Here is a 21,492-nt window from a genome sequence, read left to right on the forward strand (position 1 = left end):
ACGGTTCGCTACCGTTTACGAATGAAATATATTTTCGGGAACAGTGTTGTTCTAGCACTAATTGATGGGGTATTCAACGGACGGAACGTTAAGCTTTGATAATTGGGTGCTCGTGAATATTAACTTTTAGAATGTACTACTATTATTTCAACTTTGCAAATCTTGTGGTTCGACTTACTTTACTTTTACTCACTTACTTAAACCTATGATTTCACCAACGTTTTTGCGTTGACAGATTCTTCTATGTTTTCTCAGGTTTATACATGGCTACTTGATACATGCTTCCGCACTCTTTGATTACTTGCTTGGAGTCAAGCATACATACATACATACGCTAGGGATAGCACTTTTGGATTCAAACTTTTGTTTACATACTTACGCTATTTATAGCAACTGTGTTTTTAAACTAATTATGTCGCAAGTTATTTCATTTATACTTCATGACTTTTGTAAACTTAGACTTGTTGTCGAACGGTCTTGTAAACTAAACTTGCAAGTCTTGTACCTTTCAAATGAATGCGACATAATTTTGGTCAAACGAGTCTCATATAGGGACTACGACCACGCAACGGGACCTAAGTTAACGGCGCCGTCAATAACGGTTTTGGTCGGGTCGTTACAAGTACTTCAATTGAGTGGTTGTTAACGGGGAATTCAAACATCAGAACCCATTATACAATTGCAAAAACAATGAAAATCAATATAAAATTGCATATAGATCCACATTTGTAAATGCTCATCTACTAAATTATTTATAAAACTTCAAATTCATCTAGAGTAAATATTTTCAAAAGCAAATAAAATAGTCATACCTAATACCGCGTCAAACATGTCATTGTTAAGCTTACAATTTTATGTAATAATTAACCATGATTGAAACAATATACTTGATACTTATACGATAAGTATTATTGTATTAACAAAATATGATAAAGATGTATGACATTGTGAACATTTGAATCACTCACGGGCTACTTTTGACCCATTTTACCCAATTGACCCGCTTTCAAAATTAAGCTAAACTTCTGCATTCGACATGTTATCGTCTAAGTTAAAACCTCAAAAAATAAAAACATACCTTTTACCTTAGAGAGTGACCGAAAGGCGAACTTATCTCAGTAGGTGGTTGTGATATTATCCTAGATATCGAGCACAATAGTTCACTTAGTTTTGCGAGCTATACAACATTCTCTTGTTGTTAAGAGCTTCAACCAATTGTTGCTACTTTCATTGAGCCTGACAATAGATAAAATGATCGGTCAACAACTGCATAATTAAATCCAACTCATAAACATAAGCTAAATTAGTACACTAAATCCAACTTATGAATATAAATTAATTATGTTCACACCTTATACCTCCAATGGGTTTACAATAGTGACATCTATGTGGCTCCAACACATAGGGGCTTTTTTCTCATTAAGTCATATATGGATATAGATGGCATGATGGATATAAATTGACTGTATCCGTAACTCAGTGAAGATATAATGTTGTTTACTTTTTGTGCTGAATAAACGAACTGAATGATAAAAAAGACTATTTTACCCCAATGATATAATTATTTAATTTTAATTAGTTAGAAATTATATTTGATAGCTCATCACTTTATATAAATTTGGTTTTTAATTATTAACAGTATCGTATAACACTTTTTAACACAAATTTTATGTTACAACAACCAAATACAAAAAGCATTGAAGCATCTGTTCATCGTATGACTAACAAAATACTCCGTAAATATTGAAGGAAGCAAATATCCACAAGTAATAAAAATATTGAGGATTAAACCCAATACAAATTTTCAGAATATTTGACCGACATTCACAATTTTAGTTTAAATAAAAAAAAAACTCCAATCTCCTTCACCTTCTTCACAAGGTCCAGATGAAATTAACAAATAAATAAACCCTAAAACACATAATCAAATTGTATATTTAAAAAAAAAACTACAATTAAATCAATTTCTCCAACCAAACACCAAAAAACCCACATGTCACTAACCCCGGAGTGGTGTCTTAACACCGCGACTAACCCACTCGTTACGTAAAATGTGGTGTCTTAACACCGCGACTAACCCACATCTCACGCTACAATAAATACATTATATACATACACGTATAATTATTCCACTTACCTCTTTTGTCGATAAAATGACTTCAAGCAAGCAAGCTTCAACTGATAGTCAAATCCATCTATTACAACATCGTAACAATCAATGTCTTGCCCGTTGGACTCACGACCCGCCCAAAAAGACACAAAGTGCAAAATATACCTTTTTATACATTTAACGACACCCGAAGGTCCAAAACTAACGAGACTAGTTTTCGCATTCCCGAAATACCCAAATACATCAACTTTAACCTTTAAGCGCATAATAGCTCGTATTTTACACAAAAACCCATTCCACGGTTGACCAAGTTTGACTTTAGTGCTAAAACACTAATTTTAACCCGAAATCATTTTCAACGATCAAATTTCATCCAAACACGCCCTTTAACACTTAACACTAGTTTTAAACCATTGTTTGACTCAACTCGCGTCATTGTCAATTTTGACCTAAATCAATACATTCATTTCGACATAAGTTCCAAAAACATCTTTAATCACTATTGACTAGTGACTAACTAACCAAAACACCATTTAGCACTTTAATCAAACCTTTAAACACTTATGTCATAACCCGTCCTTAACCATAAGAACGTGTTAAATAACGTATGATTTCATTGCGAGGTATTGACCTCTATATGCGACATTTTTAAAAGAAAAACTGCATATATTATACATTACAAACCATGATTCTTATTTTTGTTACAAGCTTTGGACAACATAAAAATGATTATCGTTTAGCGATAATCTTCGACTTACAAACTTTACATATAATGATAACAACACGGTTTCTAGCATATTTTACAACACAGATCCTCGGGTATGCAGTTTTATTTTTGACACAAATATGCGTACGCAAGATCCTGCTCAAATTCAACATTATGCAGCGGAAGCTTTAGTAATCTCCTGAGAATAGACATGTTTTAAAAGGTCAACATAAAGTTGGTGAGATATAGGTTTAGTGCCGGCAGCAATATATATATATATATATAGACCACAAGATTTCGTATATAAACAGTTTAATAAAAATATTCTAAGTGGTTGAGCACTTGGTAACCATACTTAACATTTAATCACGTCGCATATTCCCTTTAATATGAAATCTTACTACACCGTACCAAGTGTAGTCACAAAACGAAGTACTGTGCAACCGTTGAATACTGGTCGTCCAGTCCGGTTGGGGTTGTCAGGCCCGATAGATCTATCAACAGGATTCGCGTTTACAATACCGCTGTAAATATTAGTTACCAAGCTACAGGGAAGTATGCCAGTGGTACAACTCAACGTAGAATATATTTTTCAGTTACTTGTGTCCATAACGTAAAACATAAAATACATGTATTCTCATCCCGAAATATTTAGAGTTTAAAAGTGGGACTATATACTCACGTTCGTCTTGAAGATATATATATTTTTGACTTGGTCTTCCGGTTGATATCACGAACCTATCCATATATAATATATCAATACCTTTTCTTTTTAAACAAACGCCTCATATATATACTTGTTATACTTTTAATACTTTGAATAATTCCTTAGTCCGTAGTTAGCATTTCGTTGTTAGTAATTCAATTTTAATGGTTCATTTGTAGATGTTTAATATACCCGCAATGAAATAAATAAAACCCCCAACGAAATAAATAAAACCCCATCGTATATGTATTGGTCGAGATTAATCTTGACCCACGGTACCGGTGTTGTCAAATGACGTGTTGCGTACATAAAGTACCGGTGTTGTCAAATGACGTGTTGCGTACAAACATGGGATCTTATGATTAATCTTCTCGTATTGTTTATGGGTGATCCTGAACCATATAAAATTGAATTATAAGTACATATATATAAAATATCATGTTATCTTAGAAAGATGCGATTTTATTTAATTTTTCCCAATTAATCCCGAAGTTAAACAAGTCTTGGATAACCAATTTTGTTTCGGTCATAGTTTCTTCGTTACAAATCCGTTTTCGTTGATTCAACTTGCCATCTCCTTGGATCGAGTTCCTCTTTAAGACTATGAACTGAAAATACCTTGGTTTGTATTCAAAATCACACGGCATAGGTGAAACTTTAGTGAAACTTATGAAGTTAAACATTTTCCTTTATGTAAACAACCTTAAATGATTATTTTTCTAAAAATACTTATACTTTGAATTAAATCATGAAATTTTTATGTGTTATCATATTCATATTAAAAATCATTTTTCCAGAAGATAAACTTCCAATTCAAAGTTTAAGATGGTTTTTAATTATCCAACCCAAAACAGTCCCCGGTTGCACTCCGACGTCGTAAAAACAGTTTTTAAGGTGTTCTTTGAAAAACTAAGTTATACCTTGTTAAATTAGCATGTAATTAAGTTATATTACAGGTCTTGAAGTATTTTAAAAGTTAAGTTAGAAGGATCTATTTAGTTTGCAAACAAGTTTGAAAACTTTCAAACTATGTTCTTGTTGTTAAAATTTTATACCACAAAATAAGATAGCTATATATATATGAATCGAATAAGGTTATGAACATAGTTACTACCTCAAGTTCCTTGGACAAGGTTGCTGTAAAAGAGGAGTAAGAACCTAGAACTAAAAGGGTGATGGAATTGGATGAAAGATTGGAAGTAAGTTTGTGTTCTTGGAAGGATTCTTGAAGTGTTTTTGTAAGGGTTTTCTTATGGTGATTAAGTGATGTTTTTGAAGCTAAATGATGGGGAAAATGCTTGGAGATGATCAAGTATGAAGTTAAGAGTATTTTGAGAGAGAAATGGGAGTGTAAGTATGAGAAAATGGGGTGAAGAAATGGTGTGCATGCATAAAAACGTTTTTAGGTTATAAAGGAAAAAAAAGATACCTAACTTTGTTTTCTTGCTAAATAATTCATGCTACTTGACAAATGGTTGGTTCCACATGTTTCTTAATCATTTAAGGCTGCTAAGGAGCAGATTTTTATTGGTATATACCAATAGTAAATACATCTAGAAGCTGCGTATGATACGGGTACATATACCCTAGATATACGTGTAGAAATCTTTGAGAAAACGGAACGAGGATTCAAATATAGCTATCTTTTGTAAATATAATTATATTGTTTTATGTATGTAAGCCCTTTAAAAGTGATAAAATACATATCTATACGATGCATGTATAAGTATTATAGGTTATAAGTATTTATGTCGAAGAACGTTACGTATAGTTATCGTTTTGAAAACTTAAGTTAGTAGTTTCAAAATATACTTATAACTCATTGTTATTAGTACCCAATGAGATGTTAAACATCCTTAGATCATGTTAAATATATATAAATACATATATATACATAAACGTATAATTATCGTATGTTATATAGTTCGTGATATCATCGGTCAAATTGAACGGTCAAACGTTGTGTAAAACTCTTTTCGAAGACATAAGTCTCAACAATTTGGATTGCTTGTCATGTTGGTAAGGTTTAATTTATGTAAATATTAATCTTATAAATATAGAATGATCGAAAAAGTGCGGGTCATTACAGTACCTACCCGTTAAATAAATTTCGTCCCGAAATTTTAAAATTGTACCTATTTTGCGTCATCGGGAAACAAGTGTGGATACTTTTGTTTCATTTGATCCTCTCGTTCCCAAGTAAACTCGGGACCCCTTCGAGCATTCCAACGAACCTTAACGATCGGTATGTTGCTCTGCTTGAGCCGTTTAACTTCACAATCCATGATTTCGATTGGTTCTTCGATGAATTGTAGTTTCTCGTCGACATGGATTTCTTCAAGAGGAATGGTGAGGTCTTCCTTTGCAAGACACTTCTTAAGGTTCGAGACGTGAAAGGTATTATGTACTCCGGCGAGTTGTTGCGGTAACTCGAGTCGATAAGCTACCGGTCCAATGCGTTCGATGATCTTGAACGGGCCTACATATCTTGGGTTCAGTTTACCTCTTTTACCGAAACGTATTACACCTTTCCAAGGTGACACCTTTAGCATAACCATGTCACCGATCTGAAACTCTAATGGTTTCCTTCGGACATCGGCGTAGCTCTTTTGGCGACTACGGGCTGTTTTCAATCTCTCTTTGATTTGTACTATCTTTTCAGTAGTTTCATGTATGATCTCGGGACCAGTTAATTGTCGATCTCCTACTTCATTCCAACAGATAGGAGATCTACACTTCCTTCCGTACAATGCTTCGAATGGTGCAGCTTTAATGCTCGCATGATAACTATTATTATACGAGAATTCTGCTAATGGTAGATACTTATCCCATCCGTTTCCAAAATCGATCACACATGCCCTGAGCATGTCTTCAAGAGTCTGAATTGTTCTTTCACTCTGCCCGTCCGTTTGCGGATGATATGCGGTACTCATATCCAAACGAGTTCCTAGTGCCTCCTGTAGTGATTGCCAGAACTTTGAGGTAAATCTACTATCACGATCAGATATAATGGAAATAGGTATTCCATGCCTTGAAACTATTTCCTTTATATATAATCGTAATAATTTCTCCATTCTATCTGTTTCCTTTATAGGCAAGAAATGTGCAGATTTGGTAAGACGATCAACAATTACCCAAATGGTGTCGTATCCCCAGGCAGTCTTTGGTAACTTCGTGATGAAATCCATGGTAATACCGTCCCATTTCCATTCTGGAATTTCTGGTTGTTGAAGTAACCCTGACGGCTTCTGGTGTTCTGCTTTGACTTTGGAACAAGTTAAACATTCCCCAACATATGTTGCAACGTCTGTCTTCAAATTAGGCCACCAATAATGCGTCTTAAGATCTTGGTACATCTTTCCAACTCCAGGATGTATCGAATATCTTGTCTTATGTGCCTCGTTCAATATCAACTTCCTTAATCCACCCAACTTCGGTACCCAAATACGATTTGCAAAATATCGAATTCCATCTTCCCGCATAACGAGTTGCTTCTCATACTTCTTCATTATTTCATTTCCTATATTTTCTTTAGTAAGTGCTTCTCGTGAACTTCTTTGATTTGTGAGTTGAGATTCATGCGAATTTTTATGTTCATCGCTCGTACTCGAATTGGTTCTCGTTCCTTTCTGCTTAATGCGTCAGCCACTACATTCGCTTTCCCGGGATGATAGCGAATCTCACAATCGTAGTCGTTTATCAGCTCGACCCACCTACGTTGCCTCATGTTCAGCTGTTTCTGATCGAAAATATGTTGAAGACTTTTATGATCAGTAAACACAGTGCATCTAACCCCATATAAGTAGTGTCTCCATATCTTTAACGCAAACACGACTGCTCCCAGTTCTAGATCATGCGTCGTATAATTCCGCTCGTGAATCTTCAATTGTCGAGATGCGTATGCAATAACTTTCTTTCGTTGCATAAGAACACAACCAAAACCTTGTCGCGAAGCGTCACAATATATTTCAAAATCATCGTTCCCTTCAGGTAACGATAAAATAGGCGCCGTAGTTAACTTCTTCTTCAGTAATTGAAATGCGTTCTCCTGCTCCGAGGTCCATTCGTATTTCTTCCCTTTTTGCGTTAATGCTGTCAACGGCTTAGCTATTCGGGAAAAATCTTGAATAAACCTTCTATAATAACCGGCTAAACCCAAAAATTGGCGTATCTGCGTTGGTGTCTTAGGAGTCTCCCATTTTTCAATGGCTTCAATTTTTGCTGGATCAACCTGAATTCCTTTGCTACTAACAACGTGGCCAAGAAATTGCACTTCTTTCAACCAGAAAGCACATTTAGAAAATTTAGCATATAGCTGTTCTTTTCTTAACAACTCTAATATCAACCTTACATGCTGCTCATGCTCTTGCTCACTCTTGGAATAGATAAGAATATCATCAATGAAAACGATAACAAACTTATCTAAATATGGACTACAAACTCGATTCATGAGGTCCATGAATACAGCTGGCGCATTCGTCAATCCAAACGGCATAACCAAAAATTCGTAATGACCGTAGCGTGTCCGAAAAGCAGTTTTCGGTATATCTTCTTCTTTGACACGTAATTGATGATAGCCCGATCTTAGGTCAATTTTCGAGTACACACATGATCCTTGTAGTTGATCAAATAAGTCGTCAATTCTCGGTAGTGGATACCGATTCTTGATAGTTAACTTATTTAATTCACGATAATCTATACACATTCGGAAAGATCCATCTTTCTTCTTGACGAATAAAATTGGAGCTCCCCACGGTGAAGTACTTGGTCGTATGAATCCACGATCCAGTAATTCTTTTAACTGACTCTGAAGTTCTTTTAACTCGGACGGTGCAAGTCTATATGGAGCACGGGCAACCGGTGCAGCTCCTGGTACAAGATCTATTTGAAATTCTACAGATCTAAATAGAGGTAATCCTGGCAACTCTTCCGGAAATACTTCAGGAAAATCTCTTGCCACAGGCACGTCATTGATGCACTTCTCTTTTTCTTTCTTTTTGACTTTTTTAACATGTGCTAAGATAGCATAGCACCCTTTCTTCAAGCACTTTTGAGCTTTCAAATAACTAATGAGTTTTAGCTTTGAGTTACCCTTCTCTCCATAAATCATTACTGGCGTTTTATTCTTACGAGGAATGCGAATTGCCTTCTTGGCGCACACAACTTCGGCTCCTATTTTGGACATCCAGTCCATGCCGACTATTACATCAAAACTTCCTAATTCTACGGGTATCAAATCAATCTTAAATGTTTCTCCGGCTAAATTTATTTTACAATCACGGCAAATTTTATCGGCTTTAATTAGTTTACCATTAGCTAACTCAATCATGTACTTAGCATCTAGAGGTAATGATGAACAATTCAATTTAGCGTGAAAGTCTCTACACACGTAACTTCTATCAGCACCAGTATCAAATATAATAGATGCGGATAAGTTATTAATGGTAAACGTACCCGTAACAAGCTCCGGGTCTTCACACGCCTCTCTAGCATTAATAACAAATGCTCTCCCTCGTGCAGGTCCGATATTTTTCTCTGGATTCGGGCACTGGCTCTTATAGTGACCTTGTTTTCCACACCCATAACAAGTAATGGTAGCCAAAGCAGTTCTATTTGCATTGGTGGCAGGAGTCTTGGTACCATTTGTATTTATAACGAGAGCCCTACAATCTTCAGCAAGATGACCCTTTCGATTACATTTGTTGCATACCACATTACAGTAACCAGAGTGATGTTTGTGGCATCGGTTGCATAAAGGATTTTGTCCTTTATAACCAAAGCTTAAACCACTACCCGCACCTTGCGTGATTTCTTGTTTCTTAAAAGATTGTTGTTGGTTACCTCGATCATAATTTCCATTCCACTTTCTTTTGTTACCTGATACCTTCACATCAGTATTGGATACTTTCTTATCCATGATGACCTGATCCATTAGCTCGTTTGCCATGGTTATAGCTTCATGAATTGTCTTAGGTTTTGATGCTGTAACGTTTGCCTTGACCTTTTTGGGCAAACCATCTTTGTACATTTCAATCTTCCGTTCTTCGGTTGGAACCAATTCAGGACATAGCAAAACTAATTCCATGAATCGCTGATTGTAGTTGGTGATTTCAGTACCAACAACCTTCAGACTTCGTAATTCATCTTCCAACTTCCTAACCTCGTTCCTTGGACAATATTCGTTGATTAACATTGTTTTGAATTCTTCTCATGGAGTATCATAAGCTACATCTCCTCCTACAGCCTTCACATAATTTTTCCACCACGTGAGTGCACTATCTTGTAAAGTGCATGATGCATACTTGGTCATGTCCTTTTCAACACAACCACTGATTTTAAACACAGTCTCCATCTTTTCTATCCATCGGGTTAAACCGATCGGTCCTTCTGTTCCACTGAATGATGAGGGCTTGCAAGCTTGAAAAGTTTTGTAAGTGCACCCCACACGAGGATTTGGGTTAACTGCAGCACCTCTTGCAGCCTCGACCCATAACATTCTGTCGTTCACTCGTTGATTGATGAGTTCCTGGATTTCTTGTTCCGTCATTCGGTTCAATCGCGCCATATTCTTCTATAAGAATGAAAAGAAAATAATTATTCACATGGAATATTATAGATGTAGTGTATATTTACAGTACATTATAGCTTATTAATAATATGAACCAGGTATTATTATAAAAGTCTTTTCTTCTTATTAGCGTTTTATAATTATATCTAGGGTAGTACCTACCCGTTAATGTCCATACTTAATAGCTTAGTACAGAATCAATTACTACCATCTAAATAATACTTAACCATGGAAAATTATTGCATTTCACACTTCACTATTTTACATATGCTTATCTTACATCGAACATTAAGCAAACCACACTAATAATATTATACAAAACATTATATGATCCCATGGTTTAATACGGCAGCGCATCGTTTGGTCTATTTTCTAGGACGTTTAGGTTCAAAGAATCGCTTAACGCTTATCCTGGCTGTCTGCCTATATTTTGGCTGTGGGACTGAAGAACTGGATGCCGGGATAGAACGAATAGGAATAGCGGGAATAGGGGTGGTAGTGTCTAGTGGAGTTGGTGCCACATCATCCTTATTAAACTCAGGATTTGAATTTTCTAATTCATTAGCCTTTCGTTTCTTTCCTAGTTCGAACTCGTCTTTTGTAATTTCCTGTATTTCTTCCTCGGGTTCACTTTCCTCCTCGGGTTCACTTTCCTCCTCAGGTTCACTTTCCTCATCGGGTTCACTTTCCTCCTCGGGTTCACTTTCCGGGTTCTCTATAGTTGGTTCATCCGGAATTTGTGAGTCTTCCCCAAAGATATCATTTTCGTCATCGGATAGGTTAATGACTGGAACACCATCTGAAGATTCTGGTTCGGAGTCGCTGAATGTGATAACAAGTTTTGAGCCCGACATCTATCATACAACAAGTAACCCATTAGTACTACATAATATTTACATATAAATTTTAACCAATAATGATAAGCAATGGTTTTTAAATCAGACCCGGTCAAAGTCCAGACTTACTAATGTATCCTAACGACTTATCGGTTAGACACACTAATGCAAACCTGGTTCGCTAAGACCACCGCTCTGATACCACATGTCATAACCCGTCCTTAACCATAAGAACGTGTTAAATAACGTATGATTTCATTGCGAGGTATTGACCTCTATATGCGACATTTTTAAAAGAAAAACTGCATATATTATACATTACAAACCATGATTCTTATTTTTGTTACAAGCTTTGGACAACATAAAAATGATTATCGTTTAGCGATAATCTTCGACTTACAAACTTTACATATAATGATAACAACACGGTTTCTAGCATATTTTACAACACAGATCCTCGGGTATGCAGTTTTATTTTTGACACAAATATGCGTACGCAAGATCCTGCTCAAATTCAACATTATGCAGCGGAAGCTTTAGTAATCTCCTGAGAATAGACATGTTTTAAAAGGTCAACATAAAGTTGGTGAGATATAGGTTTAGTGCCGGCAGCAATATATATATATATATAGACCACAAGATTTCGTATATAAACAGTTTAATAAAAATATTCTAAGTGGTTGAGCACTTGGTAACCATACTTAACATTTAATCACGTCGCATATTCCCTTTAATATGAAATCTTACTACACCGTACCAAGTGTAGTCACAAAACGAAGTACTGTGCAACCGTTGAATACTGGTCGTCCAGTCCGGTTGGGGTTGTCAGGCCCGATAGATCTATCAACAGGATTCGCGTTTACAATACCGCTGTAAATATTAGTTACCAAGCTACAGGGAAGTATGCCAGTGGTACAACTCAACGTAGAATATATTTTTCAGTTACTTGTGTCCATAACGTAAAACATAAAATACATGTATTCTCATCCCGAAATATTTAGAGTTTAAAAGTGGGACTATATACTCACGTTCGTCTTGAAGATATATATATTTTTGACTTGGTCTTCCGGTTGATATCACGAACCTATCCATATATAATATATCAATACCTTTTCTTTTTAAACAAACGTCTCATATATATACTTGTTATACTTTTAATACTTTGAATAATTCCTTAGTCCGTAGTTAGCATTTCGTTGTTAGTAATTCAATTTTAATGGTTCATTTGTAGATGTTTAATATACCCGCAATGAAATAAATAAAACCCCCAACGAAATAAATAAAACCCCATCGTATATGTATTGGTCGAGATTAATCTTGACCCACGGTACCGGTGTTGTCAAATGACGTGTTGCGTACATAAAGTACCGGTGTTGTCAAATGACGTGTTGCGTACAAACATGGGATCTTATGATTAATCTTCTCGTATTGTTTATGGGTGATCCTGAACCATATAAAATTGAATTATAAGTACATATATATAAAATATCATGTTATCTTAGAAAGATGTGATTTTATTTAATTTTTCCCAATTAATCCCGAAGTTAAACAAGTCTTGGATAACCAATTTTGTTTCGGTCATAGTTTCTTCGTTACAAATCCGTTTTCTTTGATTCAACTTGCCATCTCCTTGGATCGAGTTCCTCTTTAAGACTATGAACTGAAAATACCTTGGTTTGTATTCAAAATCACACGGAATAGGTGAAACTTTAGTGAAACTTATGAAGTTAAACATTTTCCTTTATGTAAACAACCTTAAATGATTATTTTTCTAAAAATACTTATACTTTGAATTAAATCATGAAATTTTTATGTGTTATCACATTCATATTAAAAATCATTTTTCCAGAAGATAAACTTCCAATTCAAAGTTTAAGATGGTTTTTAATTATCCAACCCAAAACAGTCCCCGGTTGCACTCCGACGTCGTAAAAACAGTTTTTAAGGTGTTCTTTGAAAAACCAAGTTATACCTTGTTAAATTAGCATGTAATTAAGTTATATTACAGGTCTTGAAGTAATTTAAAAGTTAAGTTAGAAGGATCTATTTAGTTTGCAAACAAGTTTGAAAACTTTCAAACTATGTTCTTGTTGTTAAAATTTTATACCACAAAATAAGATAGCTATATATATATGAATCGAATAAGGTTATGAACATAGTTACTACCTCAAGTTCCTTGGACAAGGTTGCTGTAAAAGAGGAGTAAGAACCTAGAACTAAAAGGGTGATGGAATTGGATGAAAGATTGGAAGTAAGTTTGTGTTCTTGGAAGGATTCTTGAAGTGTTTTTGTAAGGGTTTTCTTATGGTGATTAAGTGATGTTTTTGAAGCTAAATGATGGGGAAAATGCTTGGAGATGATCAAGTATGAAGTTAAGAGTATTTTGAGAGAGAAATGGGAGTGTAAGTATGAGAAAATGGGGTGAAGAAATGGTGTGCATGCATAAAAACGTTTTTAGGTTATAAAGGAAAAAAAGATACCTAACTTTGTTTTCTTGCTAAATAATTCATGCTACTTGACAAATGGTTGGTTCCACATGTTTCTTAATCATTTAAGGCTGCTAAGGAGCAGATTTTTATTGGTATATACCAATAGTAAATACATCTAGAAGCTGCGTATGATACGGGTACATATACCCTAGATATACGTGTAGAAATCTTTGAGAAAACGGAACGAGGATTCAAATATAGCTATCTTTTGTAAATATACTTATATTGTTTTATGTATGTAAGCCCTTTAAAAGTGATAAAATACATATCTATACGATGCATGTATAAGTATTATAGGTTATAAGTATTTATGTCGAAGAACGTTACGTATAGTTATCGTTTTGAAAACTTAAGTTAGTAGTTTCAAAATATACTTATAACTCATTGTTATTAGTACCCAATGAGATGTTAAACATCCTTAGATCATGTTAAATATATATAAATACATATATATACATAAACGTATAATTATCGTATGTTATATAGTTCGTGATATCATCGGTCAAATTGAACGGTCAAACGTTGTGTAAAACTCTTTTCGAAGACATAAGTCTCAACAATTTGGATTGCTTGTCATGTTGGTAAGGTTTAATTTATGTAAATATTAATCTTATAAATATAGAATGATCGAAAAAGTGCGGGTCATTACAACTTAGTTTAACAAAACTCGATCCCAAAACATCATTTGACAATAAACAAAGTCAACACTCGTTTTGACTAGCAAGGAAGTTCTCATGAATTTCAAAATTACCAATACTCTTCAAATCTAGACTCAAATCATCTCTATGTTCATAAAAGACTTCCATTATTTGCACCAACTAACAAAATCGACTTTAAATGTGTTCTTGCACTTTTTAACACAACCCCATAAACCCATTCTTGCAAAATCACTACATACAAGCTTGCAAGATCAAATAATAACTAAGAACACAAATTAATAAGTAAACTAGGTTAGGAACTTACCACAACTAGCACAATTCGAAAAGAAAGTTAGAACAAGCGATTACCAACCCGATCTAGTGATTCACCTTCAAAAACCCACTAATCTCATCACCTTCTCACTCTAACATCACTCTAGGGTTTGAGAGGATAAGGGTTTGTTTTTGGTGAAGAAAATGAGCCACACTCAAACCCTAAAACTGATTATAATGGTCTTGGGACGTTCATACGCGAAATGACGATTATACCCTCACTAAAACGTGTTAAATAAGCTGAAAACGTGCCAGGTCACTCAGAGGGTTGCACCACGACTTCATGGACCGCGTCGCGGTTTTTGGCACAACAATCGACCAGAAGCAACCTGCATTCTGATCTCGACGAAGGGCAAAACTCGCGCCGCGAGTTCCCCTCTCCACGCCGTGATGAATAAAGGAAATTGTGAGATTTTCGTTCTTGTTCGATAAGCGTTCACTCGAACACACATACACTTACATACACATATATATATATATATATATATATATATATATATATATATATATATATATATATATATATATATATATATATATATATATATATATATATATATACACCATATATAAACACCCTATACCCTAAAACACGCCATACATACGACTCGAACACTACCATGCGCGATATATCTACATACATTATACACTACGCATATATACGTTGTATTTACAATACACGTACTTGTATATATGCCATGCACCTTATTTATATATATGCGCTTATACGCATTCTTCATACACTATGTACGTTATATAGAAACCTCATTCACGACCTACATATATACATATAAACCGTATATACATACCATATATGTGATTATTATATGTCATAAACGCCCCATACGCACCCATGCACTAAATACATACGTACTAAACACTCGTATACACAATACATATACATATATACTTACACGCATACATCTATACACGACACTTATATATTTACACGACACATAAACGTTTACGACTTCTCTCTCGACCTCCTTCCTACGCCATAACTATTTATATACAATATATACAACATATATGTATATATATTCACCAAACGTCGTGTATACTCATTGTACATAATACATATATTCGTACATATATTTAATTTTTTTTATGGCTCTACTAAGTGAGTCAACGGCAATCGTCGATTTATTGGCGACTTTACCGCCACTTAGAGCCTAAATTAAACTCCATGCATGATTTAAAACCCATGAAAATTTGATCTCACCATTTTCATGGCGTCTCGTTTGTATAGTTTATTTTTATTTTTTTTTTATTTTTTATCTACTTTTTATGTTATACACTTTTTTCTTTCTTTCCTTCCTACTTTCTGGCCGGAGGTCCCTGGAAGCAATCTATTTATCCGTCGAATAGAGAGAGAAAGGACTTTCTATACTCTTTGGAGTGTTTCACTCGGGGTGGAGAAATGATTTCTCTGTATTCTAGGATAGAGGAAGGATTGTCTACGATCAACCTCCCCCATACCCCATGTAGGTGGCATTGGGTATTGTTGTTGTTATTGTTGTTGTTGCTGTACGAATATTCGAGTCTTACAATTGGATTGTTAGCGGCATACCAGTCAACCACACCCAATCATTAAAGGCAAAATAAGACGACGTCGTAAAAGCCTCCAATCATAAAAGCCTCCAACACATCTTCGATCAGAAGCAACTGATTATGAGACAGCGTCGATGGATCGAGACGTTGAACGACTATGATTTTGAACTTCGTTATCACCCTGGCCAGGCCAATGTTGTAGCTGACGCTTTGAGCCGAAAGGAGAGGATGGCACCTTTTCGTGTTCGGGCTCTAAACATCACCATTCATTCGAACCTCAATAACCAGATCCGAGCAGCCCAAGATGAGGCTCTCAAGGAGGAGAATATATCTCATGAATACTTGAACATTCTAGTTTCTTGATTCGAGGTTAAGGAGACTGGACTCTGATGCTATGCCAGAAGAATTTGGGTACCTCGTTATGGAGATCTACGGAGTCTTATACTAGATGAAGCCCACAAGTCGAGATATTCGATTCACCCAGGAGCCGGTAAAATGTACCACGATCTCAAGGAACAGTATTGGTGGCCTAATCTTAAGAAGGACGTTACAACTTATGTTGGGAAGTGTTTGACTTGCTCGAAAGTTAAGGCCGAACATCAGAGGCCTTCTGGGTTACTTCAACAACCAGAAATCCCGCAATGAAACCATCTGGGTTATCGTTGACCATCTTACCAAATCTTCACACTTTTTAGCCATGAAGGAAACTGATACGATGGAGAGACTCGCTCAACTATACATAAAAGAGGTTGTATCTTGTCATGGTGTGCCCTTATCAATCATCTCAGATCGCGATCCCCGTTTTGCTTCCAGATTTTGACGTTCTTTGCAAGAAACCTTGGGGACTCGTCTTAACATGAGTACTGCGTATCACCCGCAGACCGACAGACAAAGCGAATGCACGATTCAGACTTTGGAAGACATGTTGCGTGCATGTGTCATTGATTTTGGAAAGGCTTGGGAAAGGCATTTGCCGCTAGCCGAATTCTCTTACAACAACAGTTATCATTCGAGTATTAATGCCGCACCTTTTGAAGCATTGTATGGCCGCAAGTGCCGTTCTCCTATTTCTTGGGCCGAAGTAGGCGAAACGCAAATCACCGGACCCGAGATAGTCCATGAAACAACTGATAAGATTGTCCAAATTCAAGCGAGACTCAAGACGGCCCGTGATCACCAAAAGAGTTATGCAGACCTTAAATGTAAAGACTTTGAATTCAACGTGGGTGACCGTGTAATGTTAAAGGTCGCACCTTGGAAAGGTGTCATCCGTTTTGGAAAACGTGGGAAGCTCAACCCGCGATACATTGGTCCTTTCGAAATCTTGGAGCGTGTTGGACACGTTGCTTACCGTCTGTATCTTTCGACTCAATTGAGCTCAGTTCATCCTACCTTTCATGTATCGAATTTGAAGAAGTGTCTTGCTGAACCGGAACATGTCATACCATTGGAGGAACTTAAAATTGATGATAAACTCCACTTCGTGGAAGAGCCTGTTGAAATTATGGACAATGAGGTCAAAACTTTGAAACACAACAGGATTCCGATCATCCGAGTCCGATGGAATGCCAAACGAGGACCTGAGTTTACCTGGGAATGAGAGGATCAAATGATACAGAAGTATCCTCACCTTTTCCCAACTCCTCCATCTACCTTAGCTTAAAATTTCGGGATGAAATTTTCTTTAACAGGTGGGTAATGTAACGACCCTGGATTTTTCCAACCTTTATTTATTAATATTTATTATTAATACTTGCGCTTTAATGAATGTATTTTTATACATTTACTTGTTATCGTAATTGACTTTACATGTCCCGACTTGTCTTTGTGACACACGTACTTTTCTCGAATAATATTTCGAATATTATTTACGTACATGATTAATTATTATTAATTATTTTTAATTAACTAATATTGTAGTTAATTACTTGGGCTTTATTTATTTAATTGTTGCATACTTACTTGGACTTGGGCTTTTATTAATGTACATGGACTTGGAAGCCCACCCTACCTTCTTAATGGACTAAGTGAGCCCACTTTTAAGCTAGTTTTTTATTAATGATAAACATGGATTAATTAACTTATGTATGAAGAGACTTGTCAAGCATGCTAGCACCAATCTCCCATGCCATTTAACTTTAATACCATTTTGAGCTTACACCATCTCCCCATGCTTGAAAGTTAACTTTTGACCTTGCCATTTTAGCCTCTTGGCCGTGAGCTTCCATGGGGGAGAGGGAATTCATTTTCAAATTTTTTTGTTACTTATTTACTTGTATACTTCATTCCATACACACACATACTTACTTACTTCTCTTTTCTCTCATCTATTTCTCTCAAACCTTGTAAGTAGCAACTTTATTTCTCTTTTCTTTTCTTCCACAAAACCGAATTCATCATCATCATTTTAATTACTTGTTTTGTTACTTGTTACTTGTTTATGTTAAAGATCAAGTTTTCTAACTTGTATCTTCATGTAATCTTGGTTACTTTCATCTTTGTTTGATGAAGAACCAAGAACAATGATCTAAGTTCTATAACTTATGGTTCTACACTTAAAATGTCATAAGATTTAAAGTTCATAAACTTTATTATCATACTTGTGTTCATGTTTTGTAGACTTAAATTCTTAAGATCCAAGCTTGACTTGAATCTTCTTAAGTATGAAACAAACATGAACATAACACTTGTAACTTTAGTTTATTTCTTTTTTTTGTAAGTACTTTAAAGTTGTGATGTTGTTAATTTGGTCAAGTATTACTAGTTAAACTTGATCTCATATTTCTTGAAACTAAAAGTTAACTTTATAAGTTCAAGAACATGGAAGTATAACTTTCTAGTTATAACTTCATACACTTGTGTTGGATCTAAGTTTTTATAGCTTATGGTCTTCTAATTTTGTTGTAAATAAGAGCTTATAAGCTTACATACATTTTACAAGATGAAAATATAAGTTTCATAACTTATGGTTTCATTAAAGTAAAGATTGAAAGTTCTATAACTTAGGATCTAACTTAAGAACACTATATCTAGACTTTCTAGTCTAGGATCTTTAAGATCTAGCTAAGATCTAAGTTCTACAACTTAAGATCTTGTTTATTTAGTTTACTTTCAAGTTTATAGCTTAATATTACTATTAGAACTCATGTATGTGTCGGATCTAAGATCTTGATGTAACTTTGGTTCATCAAACTACTTACAACTCTTAAGTGAGTTGTGCTACATATCTTAGACTTACACTAGTGTTATGATGGTCAAAACTTGGTTAAGATGATGCAACACATCAACGAGTTGTACACTTGAAGCTATACACATCAAGGATGAGAACCGTGATGAGCATCAAGCACCAAGAACCCACCGGAACACCTTACTTACTGTTTTCTGGAACTGATAAGTAACCTGGGCTACTGGAAAATTTGATTCCCAGCTAGTTCGGTTCGAGTAGATGATTTTCCGTTTAGATCTCGTCTTAATCTGAGTTACGGTTTAGGATTTATGGCCATCCGAAAGTCACTACACCCTTTTAACGTTGTGCTGAAATTTCTGACCTACTCGCACTTAAACCGTCGCCACGGTCAAACAAAGATGAGTTTGGTTCTGGAAATTGGTCAACCTCTATACGACTCATATACGGAGCCATGGCCACTGGTCTCACCTCATTTTAGTTTGTATAGAGGTCGTGGAGACTGAACGAAGTCAGCCTTTATTTCAAACTCTATTCTTGATTGAAACTTACTTTACCCTTTTTGATAAATGATGAATGATGATGATACTTAAGACCTAATTTACATACTTTTAAACCTTTGGGAATGATTTACTGACTTAGTAACTTTTTACTTAGGTTTAGGACCTTTCGGACCAACCACTTGCTTACTATTCCCGCGTATCGACTTTTACTACTTTCCACTGTGAGTTATAGCATCCCTTTTTTACTTTAAATATTTTGGGAACTGAGAATACATGCGCATTTTACATTTTACATACTAGGCACGAGTACTTAAACTTTATATATGTGTGAGTTATACAACGGCATAAACTTTCCCCTTAGCTCGGTAACGTTTAGTCATTGGTCTTTGAACCAGTGAACGCGAATCTTAGATATGGATCCATAGGGTTTGACATCCCCACTCGGGCTAGTAGCGCTAGCATTTAACGGGTGTTTAATACTTCGTAAACTTACGTACTCGCAAAGTGTAATTTTAGGGGGTGTTATTTACGTTAAGTTAGTTACCAAGTGCCCACGGTTATACATATACTTTTCATACTGTTTTGAAACACTGAAATCTTGTGGCCTACCTTAAAGTACCGTTATACTTAAACTATAGCTCACCAACATTCGTGTTGACGTTTTTAAACATGTTTTTCTCAGGTGCTTAAGGTTTGATTGCTTCCGCTGTAGTTGCCATGCTTTGTAGACTCCCGCTGCGCTTATTAGAGATGTCTTCGCATGAAACGTTTATCTTGCATTCACAAACTTTATTACTTTTGAAACAATGAATTTTATCGACCATTAGGTCACGTACTATTATTATCGCCTTCTATTCGTAGAGGCACACTTTCGTATGTTAAACATTTGACGTTGGTTATATTCATGAATGCAAACTTATTTTGAAACCGCATATAGTATTTGACCTTGTAATGATCCTGTTTTTGATGATTCTTACACGATGGTTTTGTACGGGGCATCACATTTTGTATCAGAGCATTGGTTGTAGGGAATTAGGTTGCATTAGTGAGTCTAGACCGGACCGAGTAGGATTCACTAATAGGACTAATCTACAACTTGCTAGTTTACTTGTTTCTGCGGAACTTGCTGCATGCTGCTGCTTACTTTTACTGCTATATGCCGTATACTGTTACTTGCTTTCACTACTGCATGCTATTATCTGCTTTCGATCGCGTGATACTTTCCATTATTGCCATGCTACTTACTGCTATAGATGATCTAGACTGTCGTAGTTACTTTGCCTAATATGTGCTTGCTATATGACTTACTGACATGGGAAAAGTTATTTTTCCTTGTTCAGATGTCGGATGTCCCGCCCGTTATCATTTTGGAGAGCGACTCAGACACATCCGCCACCTCGCCTGCCATTGTGGTCGATTCACAGATCCCGTCCTCTTTACCCTCCAGAGACTCTGACGCTTCGTCCTCTGGAGCCAGTAGCCATGCACCCGACCCAGTAATCATCTCAGAAGAACATGAGGATCCACCGGAGATTCCAGCTCCACTCATCCCAGGACCCTCGGAGCCACAGCACCATTCCAGTGGTGCTGTGATTCCTGGGGAATATGGGGACGTTCCGTTCCATAATGAGCTTAATCATTGGGCTAGACGCCTTCCTGATGGATGTGTTGTGCCAATTCCACCCGGTCGATACCGACTGATGGCTACCAGCCGAGCACATCCACCTTCCGATGATTCTGACGACTCGTCATCCGACGATTCCAGCGACGAGGATTTCGACGATGATTCTGACGAGGACCCTCAGGAGGCACCCGTGCAGCCACCCTCTACCCCACCGAAGAAGCGGTATCGTTTCGACAGAACCGTT

Source organism: Rutidosis leptorrhynchoides, chromosome 5 (genome assembly GCF_046630445.1).
Source record: "Rutidosis leptorrhynchoides isolate AG116_Rl617_1_P2 chromosome 5, CSIRO_AGI_Rlap_v1, whole genome shotgun sequence".
NCBI classification, from domain to species: domain Eukaryota; kingdom Viridiplantae; phylum Streptophyta; class Magnoliopsida; order Asterales; family Asteraceae; genus Rutidosis; species Rutidosis leptorrhynchoides.